This window comes from Pygoscelis adeliae, unplaced genomic scaffold (assembly GCF_000699105.1).
Source record: "Pygoscelis adeliae isolate BGI_AS28 unplaced genomic scaffold, ASM69910v1 Scaffold160, whole genome shotgun sequence".
NCBI lineage: Eukaryota > Metazoa > Chordata > Aves > Sphenisciformes > Spheniscidae > Pygoscelis > Pygoscelis adeliae.
Window position 1 is genome coordinate 703,763 of NW_008824035.1, and position 17,234 is coordinate 720,996.

At 35.6% G+C, this 17,234-nt stretch overlaps 1 protein-coding gene across 1 annotated transcript in view; it reads left to right on the forward strand.

Annotated features, from left to right (window-relative positions):
• Nucleotides 1–17,234, forward strand: part of SLC39A10 (solute carrier family 39 (zinc transporter), member 10) — a 64,273-nt gene that overhangs the window by 23,551 nt on the left and 23,488 nt on the right. The window lies entirely within an intron of this gene.

Here is a 17,234-nt window from a genome sequence, read left to right on the forward strand (position 1 = left end):
GTCCGGTTCGCACGTAGCGCGCCTTCGTGTCTGCTCTTCCATTTCCCTCTCGCACCCTTCCTGTTCCGAGTGCGGTTTGGGAGTGCCCCATCCCCGCGGAGCCGTCTCTGCGCGGCCACGTGGAGGCCCCGAGTGTCGGTAGAGGTGCTGTCTCTTCCCGTTTCGCGCAGGGTGCTGCAAAGAAAGAATGGCGTACAGGGGGTGTGCGGGGGGGGTGAGCTTCGGTGGTGTGTCTGTGAAGGACTCTCCTAGTGTTTTGCCGTATTTCTTCGGGGGCAATATGGTGATCGTGGATGATGAACAAGACACGCGATTGAATCTTGCTTTGGCTTGAAATCCCTAGTTAGCGTTAACAACTGCAGAAATTGCACTCGGGCTGTAACCGGCACATAACCTTAAACACAGGTAAGAGAGGGTCAGGAGATTTTGTCGCTGGCTGTAGGATACCTTACACAGAAATAATGAGTGAAAGGAATTGATTTACTGTTCTCAACTATTTCTACTGCTTATGCTGCATCCTTTGGAAACATATACTTAACCTTGAAACTTTGGAATAAAATTGCTCTTTAAAATCTTCAGTTATCTTTGTCTTTTTTGGGGGGCTTCTGTGGAAGTGTTCATACTTGCTAGCTCTTAAACTTGCCTCTGAGCAAGAGTTGCCCGAGTTAGAAATAATTCTGGTTTCTAGCACTCTAAACGTCTTTAAATAACAGTCACAAATTTTTTTATTAAGACGTCGTATCGTAATACTGAGGGAACCTGTGATACGTGAAGACTGATACAGCATTGAGAAATGCACACTGGAAGGCCTGGTTGGTTTTCAGAAATGTGGAAGCAATTGCCATCTAATTAACAAAATTAATTCCTGGGGTGTTCCAGCTGGTATGTTCTAGTGTCCCTTTGGATAGTAGTAACTGATAAAATGACATAAAAATGGAAAACTATTTCTGTGTGAAACAGGTGTCCTATTAGGTTTTAAAAATTCTATTTCAACAGAGAATGCACTCAGGTTTTCCTTCACTTAAGAATGTGCTTTCCATTAGATGCGTAGGGTATTCTGTGTGGGGTGGTGAGGCATGCTAATCAACTCCAAAAATTAGACTTACTAATGGTTACTTCTGAGGCTAATATTCTGGTATGATAACGTAAAAAAAACCGTGAAAAAGTTCTGTGGTTCCCAAGAACATTGAGTCCAGTGTGGTTCTGGACTTTCCTAACTAGATTCTTGTTCTAAAACAACTGTTAAAGTAGAATTGGTGGTATTGTCCTGCAGTACTTTTTTTTAAACTGCTTTCAACACTTACGTACTTTTGAGGAAAAAAGTATGCAGCCATGCAATCTATTTCTAAAAGAGAATAGGGTGTGTTTATAGACTGTGAATTAATTGTGTATGTTTTATGAGATTAATGGTGGGAGTTCCATATGGGAATGTGCCTTAGTGTCCACAGAAGGTGGACCTAGAAAGATTGTACACAACTGCCTATCTGGAATAGGCAACATGAAAGGAGATTCTGCCTACGTAAATTTCTCCAAAACAGTGAGGTTGTTTTAATTAATATCCCTTGCTTTCATGTAGGTCTTTGTACTTTCCAGGTTGGCTTAAATAAAAACCAGGTACTAAGTTTGGAGTATGTATCCAAACAGTCATAAAATGTGCAATTATAGAAAAGTTGTGGTTTAAAATGGTGCAAATACACTCACAGGCTTGGCTGTCTTAACATTTGTTTCTCCCATTACAAAAAAAAAATAATATAGTGAAATTGGATCATCAGGGTAATTCAGGCGTGTTCCAGACAGCTTACCTTATGTGAAAAAGCCCAGATCCTGGTGCTGACCTTCGTCCACTAGAGTGCTTGGAAATACTCCTTTTTAATTAGTGATCTCAGACTAAGATTTATTTGACATTGTAACAATATCCATCTTGTAGAGTTGTATTGTGAAAAGTCAGCAGGAGAGTATTGAGTGCGTATGGTACTTAGGCCTTATATGTTAATAAACCATTCCTTTTGAATATTCAGCAGAATACTTTTTGTGTAGTTTGACTTACACAAGTAAGATAAATGTATACACGTGGGAAAATGAATATATCCAACCTGGCATAGATCTTCTTTGAGTTCTTCACTAAGTAAGTCAAGCAACTGTAATTTAGATACTTATAAAAAATTTTCCACAAAGCAGTGGCTGATTCAAGTAGGAAGAAACTTTAAGTAGTGCCCAGATCACATGGACTTCAAGCTTGGGTGTATATAGACCCAAGGGAAGTATGTTTGGACTTGTTTGCTTTGGCTGTCCAGTTTTAATGTCGTTTGATCATGATTGTGCCTATTGTACTGGCTTTGCTATGCCTCTTTCTGTCACAGTTTTTACAGAAGTGGAAGTTTATTTGAATGTATGATGGGCACTTGATAAATCAGTGATAAGATAAAACAGTCTGGATTTGGAAACAGTTATGTGTTTTCATCAGATGGAATTACTGAGTTAAAATTACACAAGCTACTTAAAAGCTAAGCTCCATGAAAGTTTTCCTGTGAGTTAAGATTCGGTCCTTAACTGTGGTGAAACTTAGTGGAAAGATTGTGGCATCTTTACAAACCATTCTACAGAATCAGGGATGGACAGGCCTAACTGTGTGTGTCAACAATGAAAATGATACCAGAGCAAGAAAACCTCATTCCATTTTCTTCGCAGTTTGACTATGAACTGTCAGAACATTTGCTATTTTATAGCATGTTATTTTATAGCGTGTTTTCAGAATTGCCAAATGAACGTATCCTGACTTTTTTCTTAACACATTTTAAAATGTCAGTAGAAGTTTCAAAGAAGGAAAGCGTAATCGCAGTTCTTCTGTTCCTTGTGTAGGTATGCTTTTCACAGAATTGAGCTTTAGGTGCCTGGAGAGTTCTGTGAATACTAAGAATTCATGCCTTTCGGGAAGCAATTTCTGTTTTCCTAATGTGAAGAAAATCAGTTTAAGTTCCTGTTTTTCTATGGGAGTCCAGCTTAATTTCAAGAGCAATTATTTAAAACAATTTTATCATATGAGAAGTATTCATGTTTGGGGGTGGGCTACTGAAGTTACCTTAAATGAGAACTAGTAATTTTAGCTTGCTGATAAAGGCCTGAAGTAACACCTAATGCAGAAAGAATTTAGATTGGTTTTAGGTCATTCTTAAATTGCAACTGAGATATTATTTGAAATATACCTCATAAAGTCTGGTAAGAAAATGTGTACCAATTGGGCAAAGGTAATAAAAACAAATGCTTTTTTTAAGTTTCAAAAACTGAAATGCTGGAAACCATGTCCTGCCTACATTGTAATCTCCTAAAGGAAAGAAAGGTATGCGCTGCATCAGTCCAACTATTCACAATATTTTATGTACTATTGCATCAGTGCCATTTCTCTGGTTTTTTTATGTAATAGAAAGTAAAGAGGAGTAAAGAAGTTAAAAAATAATTGTTTGAAGTCACTTGTGTTTTGTTACCTCTTGTGATAATCCAAATTCTCTACAGGTTTTAATACTCAAAAAGCTGGAAGCCAGCATGAACGACTGGGAAGATGATGGTTTCCTGATGTCGGTCTCAAAAGCTTATGAGAAGAAGGGATGCTGAAATTATATGTGGAGTGTTGTACCAATGCGGGGGGACACAGTTCATTACACTGGAAATGTTTTCATCTTCTGGGTATCAGAAGAGTATTGTGCTGCCTCATCTTCTCCCTTCCCGTTTTCCAACTTCTTTGTTGCTGCAGAGGAGGAATGACTCAGCTATTGTCTTTTCTCTCTCAGCTGCTGATGACCTAGGAGCTTCATTCTCATCTGGCTATCACCTTTTCTATAGCTTGCTGCTTTCCAGAGCAGTAGGATGAGAGTGAAGAAAATCTCCTGGTTTTACTAACGCAGAATTAGACTGCTACTAAAACAGATGGACCTATTACAGAATTTACACTGCATTGTCCATTGGGGAGCCTGAATGTAGGTATATTTATTTGTCTGTTACTGCTGCTCTATGAACAGCTTGAACAGAGTAAGAAATATTCCTGAACAGGTCTTGGAACATCAGCAAAATGAACCTAGCAAGCTGTGGATCAGTTTGCTTGTGTTAGAAATTTTTGGCAGCAAAAATTAATAAAATTAATCTCCAGGTTTGTTTTTTGGGGGGTTTGTTTTTTGTTTTGCGTGTTTGGTTTTTGTTGTGTTTTTTTTTTTTTTGAAGAGCAGTCGTAAGAGAAACCGCGTTTTCACTTGTGAGGAGTATATCTAGTCTTATGATGAAGTTTGCTGTAGAAACCTCCCCCTCTTTTTCTTCTGTGTTGACAGTCACATCATCTCAGTATTAAATAAAGTCTCAAGTATGTACAAAATGTGGAATATTAACTAGGGAGGAGTTAGAGCTCTATAGCTTCTGAACTGTTAAGAGGTACAGAAGATTGTATTCTGTAAGCATTCAGTTTGGTGCTTAAGTGACAAAGAGACTTTTGTAGTCATTGATATTAGGTAGCTAAATCGATCTAGAATAGATGAAACCTGCATCATACTGGAAGTTAATGAATAACTATGATCATGTCTGAAACTCATTAATCAAATGAAGTCCTGTAAAAGTTCTTGTGGTTAGTCTTTTTGTTAGATAAAATACATATGTGAGAGAAAAAGCTCTTCAGATTAAGAATACAGAAATGAAGTTTTATGCAAAATTGCAGGATTTGCATAGAATTAGAAATGTACTCCTCAACAAAGACTTTGTGCAGTGTTTCTGCATGTAGGTTACAAAAGCTTTAGAAATAGTTTCCAATCACAGCTCCTAGTAAAGACCACTATAATAAAACATGAATTCCAGATAGGTGCTGTCGTACAGTTTATATATAAAGATAGACATCTCAAGATTACCTGACTTGTACCACATTCATAAAATGATCTTTGTGCATTTTTATTACAGCTGCATTTTTATTACTGCAGTGTGATGATTATTAATGGACAAAAATAATACCTTGAATTTTGAAGGATAACTGTAAATGGTAATTGATTTACAGCTGGTGATTGGATATCTAGAAATAGTTCCTCTTTTAACCAAGCTAATTGCTGATGATAACATGCAGCCATACTTTGGTTGGTGTATCAAAGCAAAACAAAGGAAAAATATATGTAATCTCCAAGGTAGACTCCTCGAATAGGTGTTACTCAATGTGATTCTTGATGTGGATTTTTTTTTAGTATATTTGTATCTTTGTTAATATTGAATTGCATTTGAAGTGGGACTGAGTAGCACTGTACCCCAGGATGACTGGTTCTAAGGTCGTTCACGATAGTAACCACATGTCATTTGTACAACTGAAAGCTGAGTTGAACTCACTTTGCGAAGTAACTAATAATACCGCAACTGAGTGTTTCCTATAAGGGGGAATAGTGGGCAGGTATGCATCTAAGTCTGACTAAGTCTTATTTTGCCACTGTAGGCACTACTTCATTCAGTCCAGAAGAGCTTCTTTACCGTCAAGTGGAATATCATACTGTTATGTTTTAACTGATGATTATATTACTTCTCAAGGCTCTATGCAATTTCTGTAATCCATTCCTGTAAAGAAAGACCTCTTTCCATCAGGGCTCCGCTACCTTGATAAGTACTCTCACTCCATGAAATGCAAACAATATCATTTAGGCCATATTTATCGGCTACTTCTGTTTGCAGAACATAAAAGCATTTTATTTATTGCTGACCTGAATGTCTGCTTATAGAAGACAATATCTCAGCCTAAAAGTACAATTCTAAATTGTACTAGCTTACATTAAAACTTAACAAATAAGCTACTTGGCCGTAGTCCAAATAATGTGGTAGTCTTGCATTGCTACATTTTTATGCTAAATAAAATATTTCCATTTATTTGATGTCTGATAAGATATGTAAACAGAACAGACTTTCTGTCATTCCTGTTCTGAACTGCATATTGAGGCAACTGTCTAGCAGAGGCATTGTATTATATTAACAGTGCTTGAATTGTCCGGTTGCTCTCAAGACTTACACCATATATTCAGTAAATATACAGTAGTTGCAGCAGGATGTATGTACAAAATTTACCTTTTTATTGTAATATTCCCATAGCTAATTTCTTAATGCTTGTAATATATTCTAGACTTTTGTTTGCATGTTATCGAAGAAAAACAGCCTGAATTGCCTTCCATGTTAAAACTTTTTTTTTACACAGTTACTGTCTTTGTACTACAGGTAAGAGATTTAGTTTTGCAAAGTGTGTAGTCTCAATTTATGCATCCGCATCTTGCAGAGTAAGGTACAGAGTCCCAGCAGAAGTTCATTTTTAGTGGCTCTGGGCAAAAATTCTCATGCTGGCTTTTGATAACTATGTACGTTCAATAGTAGGGAGAGGAATGTGAGGGTTTTATGTTGACTCTTAAAAAAGAATGGATTAGGATGAGATGCTTTAATAAGAATGCAGCAACTATAGCAAATTATTATTACTTGTGTTTTCTACGTATCAAACTTTGTGGTTCAAATTAATTTCAGTAAACAGTTATGCTAGGCGATGTAAAAATACTTTCACTGTCTTTGAAGACCATACTTTGTATTCCCCATAGAAACTGCTGTTTTGTCAGTGCTAAGTGGCTGCATTTGTCTAATGAAAGAGTGTATTATTACGGTACTGTTTAGCCTTTGATGCATAGGAACACCTCTCATAGTTTAATTGTGGTATAGTTTAAGCCAAAAACTCCTTAAAATATGTGGATTTAATATTTTAATGTTTTTTGTTAATTGGACTATGGACAAATCAACGTGGTGTTTTGGAATAGGACAAGGTACTGTTGAGTTCTTAAAATAGTAATAAAATTGAAAAAGGCAAATTGTCACTTTAGGGAAAATTCTGAGAGTTTCTACAAGTAAATTCATTTACTGGAATTTTCTCTCTTACTGTAGCTTAATTGTTAACAATAAATTCGGAATGTGGACATGAAAGGCGAAGGATTAATTACATTTTATAAACAAAATATTCTCAAGATTGAAACATTGAGAGGAGTACATTGTTCTTCAAATAAAAGGAATGTATTTTAACTGTGAAAAAAATACTTTTTTTTCCTGAATTTTTGCCCATATCTTATCAAATATGTCATGCAGTAGTTCTAAGCAGTGATTGAATAATAATGAAATACTGAAATGATACCTCATGTGCTCTGCTGTTTTCTGTTCTGTACATGCAGTTATGGTTTGCTTTGGTTTTACTTTTCTTGACAATAAGCAAAGTGTGATCCTTAACATTTCTACCTCACAGTCCTATTACCAGTAATATACTTTTTAAATATTACACTTACATTATAAAAGTTAAGGCTGAATACTAGAAAGTACATGTAGTTTAATCAGAAATTTATAAATAGCAAACTTAGCTTTTGAGACAGGAAAATATTTTTTTGTATTTTTGCTTATTTGTTGTGCTTTGCTTTGAGGATACAGTTATGTTGGCCAAAGATAAGATACATTGTTAGCCTTGTCCAATTTCTAAAAAAAGGTATTTCAACCTTTATTATTCAGGCATCAGGTTATGAGATTTCCCCCTATATTGAAAACTTCTCTGATCAGGGACTGTGGTATAGCATTAGCCTAGATATGGATGCCAAATACAGGTTTGAGTGTCAAATAGCCAACCTATTTATTGAAGTATTTCAACTTCTTAACCTGGCAATGAGGTGGCCTGCTAGGAGACGGCATGTTATTCTAGTGACTAGATAGCATAAAAACTTCAATGACTATGAAGAGGATCAGAGGATTCACAAGAAAGTGTTGTGCATCTAGAAGTAAAAGTAAAGCCTCAGACTCTTTTAACAGCATACAGATGTTTAGGTATCTTCAGCTGTGGTCCACGGGAATCAAAAGTGTGTCTGTTCTCAGGATTAAACTCTCATACTGTTTATGTTTAATGATATTTTAAACTGAGCTATTTTAGATGTTAAAATACATTTGGAGGTGTAGATGGACTGTAACTGTCTTGATTCTTAACCGGTTCTTCCAGTAGATTTTAATTTTGCTGATGTGTATCAGTTTGATAGATTTCTGTCAGTTTACCCTGGTGGTTTAAGCCATCTTCTACCACAAGTCTGTTCTGTAGTCTGTTCTGTAGTCTGTTTCTTGGACCAACACGTAATTTGAAACACAGTAGTTTTAATTGGCTTGATTTTGTAGAAAAGATGTGCAACCCTGATCACATAATGCATTTACTTTGGATAGCTTTAATATGATCACAGTCAAGTATTTTGTAATATGACTATGATGTGCTCAGCAGACTCTGGAAGGGGGTGATGTACTGTCAATTACAGTAGCAAAAGAAGAGGGAAGGAGGGAGGATATTTTTAACAGAAAATGTTGACTCCACTATCCATGGAATAATAAAGCTTTTGTTACAGAAACTCATGTTTACATTCTGTGAATCTTAAGTAGTTTTGAAGTTGAACCTGTGAAATAATGGTCACAACCAACTATTGACCTTTTGGTTTTAGAGGTAGAGTCCAGTTTTCATTTGGTTTCAGCTATCACTGGCAAAGAGCATAAAACATCTTTCACAGGGAAATTTGATAACCCATAATGTCTTCTTTTTTTTTTTTTCTTGGACCATAGTATGACAGTAGAAACAATCTTAAATTTTAATACTGGAAAAAAACACAAAAAATTGGTTTGCTTGCTTATTAACTAAAATTGACAGGTTTCAGGTAATTGGGAGGATGTATCAAAGTAGTGGGTTCCTGATAAAAAGTGTTCTTTCTTTACAGAAATGGGTTACAGAAATTACATAGAGCCTTGAGAAGTAATAGAATCATGTAAAGTGAATAAAGCCCCAATAGCAAGGGAAAACAATGATCAGTGAAGACGAAAGATGTCAGTGATCCAAGGAGTGATATAGGAAACATTAATGTCCTAGTGATCCCGCTGAGAAGGATTGTGACCACAATAGTATTGAATCAAATCAGCAGTTAGTCCAGAAAATCCTTATAATTAAAATTATAATGAAAGGAAGAAGACATGGTGACGCTCAAGGAAAATTATAGGGAAGCATCCATATTTCAGGAGAGGTACTAGAAGAAGAATGTCACAAATTGTAGTTACTGTAAAAGCCAGGAACTGATATTCGATCAAATTATAATGCTACACAACATAGTCTAGGTTAGATATATCTAACTGTAATGTAGTTTTAGAAAAACTGGTAACGCAGTTTCACTTTCCATAGTGTCTGTCCTTGCTTGTCTGTGTTGCTATTAGAATGTACCAGCACTTGCAAGGTGGTGGACACGGGGAAGTACGTAAACATAATGGTATTTTTAAGATTTCAGTTTTAGCCCATCAGTATTTTTTATTTGATTGGCTAAGGAGACATCGCTGCTTACATTTTAGATTAAGGCTCTAAGGATTCTGCTTCCTTTCCCCTTTTCTGTCTCTTAATCTTGCAGTAAGAGTAATATTGGGTATTAAATACTGCATTTTTATTAATTTGTCTCAAAGTTGTGTCCCTTCAAAGTTGCTTTAACACCATGTTAAGAAAGGTTAGTGAGTGATTTTTGAAGCCAGTCAGTATTTGTATCTGTTTGAATGGTTGCCTCGATGATCACACAGACCTGTAATGGGTAGCCATGTAGATCTTTTAACGATAATCTTGGCTAAAATAAATGAGAGCTAGGCGAAGTCATGACTTCTGTTGAGGTCTGTCTTGGAATGTGATGGAAGTTACGCATTTTGGTTCAGCTGGGCATTTTCTTGGTGGATCTGCCCATTGAAATGTGTACGACTATTTTATGTTACACGTCAGACTGGTTAAGTGTTACTTCTGAATCTGCCAAGATGTCTTTAGAACACTTTTGTCTCCCACAATTATTGAACAAAGACAGCTTTGGGAGCCCACTAACTGAAGATGTGAGTGGTTTCAGCAGTTGCCTGTTTCCCAAATTTCCTTTACACCCATAGGAAAAGAAGGCTGTGTTCTTGCCTAAGCAGAGTAGTAGTTCTCTTTGTACTCTGACAGAATGAATTTGCTAACAAGAATTTGAATGGCATGTTGACAGAGGGCCTTATAAAAGTCTGTGATGGTGGTTCATTAATTAAATCTCCTATTTAAAAATACAGATTTGAATCAATGGTATATGTTGTCAAGTAAAAGATTTGCAACCTCTAAATTCTAGAAATGGTCTTTAATAATCATAATCCGCCAGGCGCTAATTTGGCAATAGCGCATGTAAAAGAAACATGCCTCGGTCCCATTTTTTAATGGGCATTTATACCGGATAGCTTTTGTAAATTCTTTTTTTTTTTTTTTTAAGTGAGAGAAGTCATTGGCTTAATAGTAGACATGCATAATTCCTTTTTGGATTGTAGCTGTGATACAGGGTTTTTTATTGTAATAGTGTAGGAATTAAACACATATCAAAGACATGCCTTTAATGCCTTTTAACATACTGCAAGTATTTTAACATAGCGCAAGGATGAAATAGGTATAGTGGTTTAAGTTATAGGAAAAATAAAAATGCTGCAACTGGTTTTAACACTTTATTGCAAACATTATTATATTACGTGTTGAAGGGAAAGTGGGAGAAATTATTCTCAAATGGCTTTCAATAGGAAATTTGTCTGCTGCTGTTTTTTCAATGTTATTTGAGTACATTTTGAGGTGACCAGTTGTTCTATTTGTGCTATAGCCAAAATACTGTGTTAGGCTGCAGATGAACCAAATCTGTAAGCTGGTGTTGCTATCAAAAGCAAGGTTGCTCTTTTTCGTGTGGAAAAGAGTGGTGTTTGTGCAGCTGCACAGTGAACCAGATAGGAAGAGTAATCTGTCTTGAAAATAATCTTTTTTTCTTTTTCTAGGCTATTTTTCAGCAGAATCTAGTTGTACAGCTGCACAGTGAACAGATCAGCAAACAAATGTGCTGGTCCACAAAAATGGTTTTGTGGGAATGGGAATGAATGAATGAATGAAGCAGTGGGGGAGGGCAGGAGCGCTGCTTTAAGTGCAACACCATCTTAAAATATTTGTTGAACTTCAGCCCTAGTTCTAACAAAAACATTTGCTTACATTAAGTAGAAAAAAAATACTAAAATGCAGGTGTAATTTGTTCATCTTTTCAAGTATTTCATTCTTACAAGCACTGGTGTCTTAATAGGACCTAATTGAACAGTAGAATATTGGCACAAAATCATAACAGCTCCCTTATAAATTTTGTACATTAATACATGTTTTATGGACTACATACAGTTTATATATGAAAGACTGAAAATTAATTCTTGGTAAGCAGAACTAATACTTACAGAACTTCCAACTGTTTTGATGTTTTTATATTTTGAGCTCCAAGAAAGATCCTGTACTCGACAATTTCTTAGAAAGAACTGTCCTTTTGAAGAAGGCTGCCCATTTTTTTTCCCCGTTCAAAATAAAATAAACGCCCCTTTCTGGGTAACTGAGCAAGTAGATTGCTACCGTATTAGTTTAGGATAATTTTCTAGTATGCTTGGGATTTGGCATTTCAAATACTTCACATTTCAGATTTTTAAAAAGTTTTCATGGTGTGTTCATTTATGCATAAATGCTTTCTGTATTATTTAAGTCTTATCTGGTATTAACTTAGCAAATATGGCTTGGATCAATTAGTTAATGGTCTGTTCTTACAAAGTGCCCCTCCTACTGGGCTGTAGATTTTCAAATGAATGAGTTTTACTTAAATCCACAAACCTGTTTCACTGAAATTGAAGAGGGAAGAAAATACAGGAGATGGGTGAGAACTAAAGTTAGAAATTGTTAATTGTAACTTTTTAGATCTGTAGCATGTTTTGCTACTTGTATATCCAGGAGCTAATGTCAGCTTAGGACTGATAAAACAAAATGAGATTATTATTTAATTAAATGCTTTTATGGCTTTCTTAAAGTGTCTTTCAGTAACAGCAATACATTAATTTCACATTAATACTTTTTAAAAAATCATTTGCTTAAAAATGTGTGCTAGATTAATAGGACTTCATATATTCTGGCATTTGTTAAAAACTTGAAATTTAAGAAATAAAGAGTAGGTTCGTTTGGATTTTCAGATTCCAGCCTTTTTTTGAACTAAATATTAGTATGAAATATTGCACAGTGGCTGGAGTGGAAGTGGTGGGGGGCTGCAGGCATCTCTCCTGCATGTACTTTGGCGTAAATACCTGCAATATAAGAAAGAATTCTAATTTTCAGGAATTGTAAGAAAAACTGTCTTTATGTAGTCAGTAGCTTTATTTCAAGAAATATTTCTCTATTTTTAAAAAATTGCCATTTCTCATAGAGCTATTACTCTGAGCAGTTCTGAATGACATGAATGACATAAGTGCTTAACTTTTCAGTGCTGAACAGAGAGACTGCCTTAGTTTGGTAAGAATATTGCTTTGTCTTTTAACACCTTTTGGTTTTCTCAGTTCTCTCTTAGCTGAAGCGTGTGTTTGGTATTTTTGTTTGGTGTGAAACTTCTGGTTGCCCATGAAGTCTTGCTAAGGCACTTTAGTCATTGTGGCATTCAAGCTGAGTAATGACTTAGAGGAGTCAAAGATATTTTTCAAAGATCTCTTCTGCAGATAGAAAAAAAAGGGCAGAACATTCTTCAGAGAAAGCAAGGAAAGAAAGATGAACAAAAAGGGAGAGAAACTAAAGTAACTTGGGAAGGGGAGAAATCCAGTGCATTTATGTTACAAATATTTCAGGTTATTAAAATTGTTGGGAGCAGACAGGAAAAAGGATGGGGGAAGAAATTTGGGCACTTAAAATATTCTAGTCAGCGTTGTACACTGAGAAAAAAATGCTGTAGTATGTGGGTTGCAAACACTAAAATGATAGATGTGACTTTCAATTGAGTTTGAATTTTGTATGACTACATTATTTGAATCAAAGTTTCTTGTTTTAAGTAAAGCCTAACTATTGAACTAGTTTTCTAGTTTCAGTGAAGCAGTTGGTGATAAACAAACAAAAATGTCCCCCAAAATCATGTTCATATTCCAGTCTTCTTGAAAATAAAGTGCTATAAAAGAACAGTTGAAATAGTAGGCACTGTGGAGAAGTTTCAGGAATCCATGGGAAACTGAATGAAAAATGCTGTTAGAAAAAAAAAACACAAAAAAAACAACTTTCGTCAAAGGTGCATTTAGTTTAATAGATGAAACACCATAGGCAGACGATGGTTTAGCATAGAGATATTGTGAGTTTTCCGTACAGAAAAGATAACTCTCTTTACTTTGACCTCAGGCCTCTGAATTAAAAACCTTGTCTATGGATATGCAATCAGTACTGCATTTAGTATGAATGATCTGCTTGCATTGATGAATGAGGAGGGGAGGGGATGCACTTGGCAGCACTGTGTGCATTTTCTGAAATGTCAGTTGGTGTGGCAGAACTACTTATCGTGTCTCTCCCCCTTTTGGGTGCCAGACCATCACTGAGCTATGGAGGGAAGGAGGGGAGGCAGCAGGGAATCAAATGAATGAATAAAATAAGGCAAAGGCTGACAGCAGTGATAGCCGGAATCTTTTTCAGCTTTGGTGTAGCCTTGTCCTCAGGCTGCCCTTCCATATTCTTTTGAAGGGATTTGAGAGTATTAATGTTCTTATATTGAGATCAGATATATAAAATCCTGTGCCACTGAAACGTATAGAATTCGGACTTCAGCTTTCTGGTATTTTACACGTACAAATACTGCCTGACAGGTTAAAGATGACAGCTATTTATAATTGCCTAGAGAATAATGAAGCTTGTTTAAAAAGAAAGAAATTAATAATCAACTCTTAATAGTTGTTCTCTTTGAGACTTTTTATGATGGGTACGTTTGTTTTTTGTAAGCATCTTTGTTCTGTAACAAGAATTGCAATAGAAGATACAGAAGATGATATAATAGAAGATTAAAAATACTGTGCTAGGCTTATTTCTATTTTAATTGAAAATAGTGAGACATCTAATTGATTTTGAAATTGGTTTGATAATGGTCAGCTCTTGTATTTCAGCAATGCATCATGATCATAGGTTACAAATTATTTTAACCATTAGGGCGTGGAGAAGAGGTACCATTCAAAGCTAAACACCACAATTAGGGATGCATGACTGAAGTTTCAAAGTAATGTATTAGTAGTATTGTATGAGGCAGTCACATGAAAAAGATCATGAGGTTGTGAAAAGGATTATGAACATGCTTTAGTCATGAATTTCCTGGTAGAGATATTTTAGTCTGGATCGTGCTTGTTTAAATTAGGATAATTTGACTTTGCTTGTTCTGGTTGTATTACCATTATGTGGCAAAGGGGGAGAAAAAGTGTCTTACCTACAAAAGTAGTATCCTTTGAGTAACTGAATTTTACTTAAACTTGAGATGCTGTTTTCAGTACTGAGAAACTGAAGTTAAAAAAGATACTGAACAACTTGCTATAGCATTACAGTATACTGCATGTACATACCTGCTGCTGCCGTCTTCTATGCAAACATATATATAAAGTTTGTCTTTCTCCCAGGGCTTTAATTTGTCTTGCATGTACCTTACCTGCTTATTCCAGATCCTGAACCTGCTCTTCACATTAAGTAACATTCAACATTGTAAATCCTCAGTTGATGAAAATCAGCATATTCCTATAGAAGTGTGGAGCTCTGTTGATGTGTCACCAGCCATACTCCTGATCCAGTACCTTTACTTACTGCCAGAATGTTTCTGCTTTCTGGGATGATGTAAATCTCAGAGCCCAGGTTCTCAGCCCGTGTGAGAAGGAGCATATGTTCTGTATTTAAAGGTTATGGAATGAGTTTCCAGGCAATCATACAATCTGAGGGTTGACTCAGTCCAGTGGCTCTTAGATAAAGATTTGCAACCTGTTTCTTTCTACTCCACCAGTAATGACTCTGTACTTACCCGTTTCCTCAAAGGAGAATGGAAGAAGCTTCTGGAAGGTGCTTTGAGATGCTTTTAATGTGTCTGTACTAATCCCAGTGGTGTTTTTACAAGAACGTTAAGGATGCCTTAAATAGAGTCTGTGAGTGAAAAAGGCTATATGAAAATAATATCTCAGTAAATTTTGGGGATGAACTCATCATACTAAATTACTTGAAAAGGTTTGTCACAGCCCTTAAATCAGTAACTGGAATGTAGGTGATTGAACTGGAGACAAACTGCGGTCATTCCAGACTGATGATTGAACAGTTGTTTATAAAAATAAAACAGTAGTATACAATGATTACCCATTGACCTATCTGATGTCCCTGGAATCAATTTTGATGGAGATGCCTCCATTTGACAGATACTCTTCTGACCTTACATCTGTAACTGGGTCAGTATTGCACAAAAGAGTTCTGCTTTTTTTTAATCTTGCAAGCGTTTGAAGCTCCAGTGAAAAGTGAATTTTCATTTTTTGTATTTCTACAGGTTAACAGGAAAAACTTTTTCCCCAGTCTTCTCTGTTAACTCATTTATTTGATATATAAAGTAATAAAAAGGTAGCCCTTTCCTTTTTTCCTCCAATTCCTTTTCTCTGTCAACCTGTTGCAATTATAGGAGCTTCCAAGAGATTTTTTTTTTTTTTGGTGCAATAATGTGGTTGCAAGTGCTTAAGTGCAAAACATCAAGCTAATATTTTAGGAAATTAAAATGGACTTTAAATGTTTGTGGTTTGCTGCAAAGCACTTTCTTGACTGATTTCAGGAAGCACATTTTAGTTAGCAGCTGGGGTGGGCCTGAGAAGGACAATTAAATTTACCATTTCTTGTCTGAAAGTCAGTAGCGTTTTAGGATGCGTTGACCACGTCACTTGCATCTTTGTGAACGTAGGGTCAGTCGCAGCTCTAGTCAAGGTGCGCGTAAGGAGCTAAAACTGCTTTCAGTGTAAAAAGACATGAAAGCATACTTGACCTGTTCTCCTATTACTTTACATCCTTGCATTTGCTGCAGTGTTTCGGTAGCATCTGAGCATGCAGAAAGCAGGGTGGATGGAGCTCTGTCCTTATCCTTTCCCTCAGCCCTCATTTCCTTCTCGGTCATATTCTAAATTTAACTAGTTATGTGTAAAAGCCCTACTTCTGTACTTGGTTCCTTTTTCTATTTTAATCAACTCTGTTAAACTGTTCAAAATAGTCGTTCAACTGTTCAGATTGATTGGGAAGCTCCATGCTCCTTTCTTCTTCTTGTCTGCTCCTTTGCTGATAGGAAGACTTGATTATCTATCTACTACATGTATCTAGCAGAACTGTAGTAAATGTTACACTTTTTATTTGGCTTGGTACCAAACAGAAAAAAAATAAGTGTTGCTAGAAAACCCTGGCAGTGTTTAAATGATTTAAAAAAAAAAAAAACCAACGTGTTTTAAAGGTTATTCTCTACCCAAAATAAGTCTCTAGAAAATAGAAGTCATAAAGTACAGTTCTTGGCTTATCTTTAGCTTTCTAGTTTGATATTAACATTTTTACATAAACTTGGATTATTTTTTTCTTAAAAGTTTATAAGAATTATTCCAGTTTTATATACGCTTTTGCTAGCAGATGTAAACAAAATAAAGCTGTCATATTTTGTAAAATAGTGAATTGGTTTCAACTCTGAACACAAGATAGGCTTCTGCAGTGTCTTCTTCATTACCTGATGTTGAATAGTAAGTTTCTTACATTTAATACTAAATTGAAAACCACATTGTCTAAATGATATAATTTCTAAAAATCAGTACTAACTACTTTGAGCTAGTGTGTCAGCATTAACAGTATTTTTTGAGTTGCATAAACTGACATTTTCCATATAACCTTATTTTTAAATTAACATCCACATAGATCTTTGAAATCAGTAAACTCATGTAAGTAAAAAGTATTAAAAATATGAACATTTAAGCAATATATTGAAGTTGGTTAATGACAACTTATTTTTAAATCACTAATTACCAATCAAAATAGGGAATTGTGCAGTGTGTGTGTTTAGTGGAGGTACTTTAGCAGCACATAAGAGAACAAATGATGTGTGAGTGTTCAACTGTATTACCTGCCTGTCATCCCCATGAATAAGAAAATACAGTATTATTGTTTTAAAATAATTTTTATTCTATTGTAACTTGTGTTTTAACAAGATTTTTCAATGTTAGAGGTTATCATAAGCATAGATGCCTCTGAAAATATACACAAAAAATGTTCTGTTGTGACTGACACTAAATGCTGATCTCTTTCTTGTAACTGCCTCCTGTAAGTATGGTATGTAAGACTGCATCTCTAAAATACACAGAACCTGTCT